The 1,498-nt window shown below is 52.6% G+C and overlaps 1 pseudogene; it reads left to right on the forward strand.

The window, feature by feature from the left end:
* The first annotated feature begins 556 nt into the window (after positions 1–556).
* On the forward strand, positions 557–1,058 carry LOC126496533 (60S ribosomal protein L13a-like; annotated as a pseudogene).
* Positions 1,059–1,498: the final 440 nt, after the last annotated feature.

The following is a 1,498-nucleotide window of genomic DNA, read 5'->3' on the forward strand; positions in this document are numbered from 1 at the left end:
GGGTTTCTCCGTAGCTTTTGGTTCCTGTCCTGGAACTAGCTCTTGTAGACCAGGCTGGCCTCGAACTCAGAGATCCGCCTGCCTCTGCCTCCCGAGTGCTGGGATTAAAGGCGTGCGCCACCACCACCCGGCTTGCCTTTTGTTTATTAGAACCGAAAGAACCAAAATGTCCTGGGTGATCCAGAGACTCTGAACTGCTGCCAGGCTCAGCCCTGGGCCAGGCTAGGTTAGGCTCTTGACCAGACTGCCCAGCTCACAACTAGAGGGTTCCACCTTTGTCTCCCTCTGGTGGTGTCTGGGCATCTGTGGGTCAGTTCTGCCTCTGGCAACCTGCTCCATGGCTGGCTCTGAACTTTAATATCCTTAGCTACAAGAATCAGAAGCTGGGGCTGGCAAGATAGGTCAGTGAGTTCGGGGGGGGGGGGGGGAAGGCTTCTCATGCAAGACTGATAGCCCAAGTTTGAGTCCTGAAACCACATTTAAGGAAAAAAAAAAAACTTTCCCACACAGCTGCCCAAGGTGGCAGAGGCGCAGTCACCTGGCCGCCACTGTGGTTATGCACGTACTACTGGGCAGAACGGTGGTGGCTGGGCAGTGAGAGGGCATCAGCATGTCTGGAAATTTCTACAGAAACAAGTTAAAGTACCTGGCCTCTCTCCGAAAGCAGATGAACACCAGCCCCTCTCAGGGCCCTTACTACTTTTGAGCCTTGAGCTGCATTTTTTTGGAGCACTATGAGGCGCGCTGCCGCACAAGACCAAGCAAGACCTGGCTGCCCTGGAACAACTCTGCCTTATGACAAGAAAAGTGTGTGGTGGTCCCTGCTGCCCTCAAGGTTGTTGGGCTGACGCCTACCAGAAAGCTGGTGTACCCGGGGCGTCTGGCTCATGAGGTCGGATGAAAGCAGCAGCAACAACCTCTCTGGAGGAGAAAGGGGAGGAAAAGCCATGTACTGTCGGAAGAAGAACCCATTCTTAAGGCTACAGACACAGGCAGCAGCAAAGAACGTGGAGAAGAAAACTCACAGAGTCCTCAAGATCAATGGTCTTCTGGTGTGAGCTGAACAAAAGTCTATGGGGGCTATCTGTGCCTCTGTCTGTGCCTCTGTCTGTGCCTCACGCCTGCCCTTCCTCCACCACAAACCAGGAGTGTGGGACTAAAGGTGCCCTCATCACTGCTCTTGTGGGAAGAGGGAGCTTTTAGACAGCCCTGAGAGTGCACCGCCTGCTTGTTGAGTTTCATTACAGTGTCTGAGATGAAAGGGCGACGGGACCTGTGACCCAGGCCTTACTCTGCAGCTGTGAGAATGGGGGCCACACTCCTGGGCTGCAAATCAGAAGTGCACCCTGGGAAGACAGCAGGACACAGGCACTGCTCTGCTCCTTCCCAATGCTAGTCAGAAAGCAATTTTCTTTCTTTCTTTCTTTCTTTCTTTCTTTCTTTCTTTCTTCCTTCCTTCCTTCCTTCCTTTCTTTTCTTCTTCTTCTTTTTTTTTTTT

This window comes from Alexandromys fortis, unplaced genomic scaffold, assembly GCF_014885135.2.
Source record: "Alexandromys fortis isolate MF-2015 unplaced genomic scaffold, M_Fortis_MF-2015_v1.1 scaffold_7213, whole genome shotgun sequence".
Classification (NCBI taxonomy): domain Eukaryota; kingdom Metazoa; phylum Chordata; class Mammalia; order Rodentia; family Cricetidae; genus Alexandromys; species Alexandromys fortis.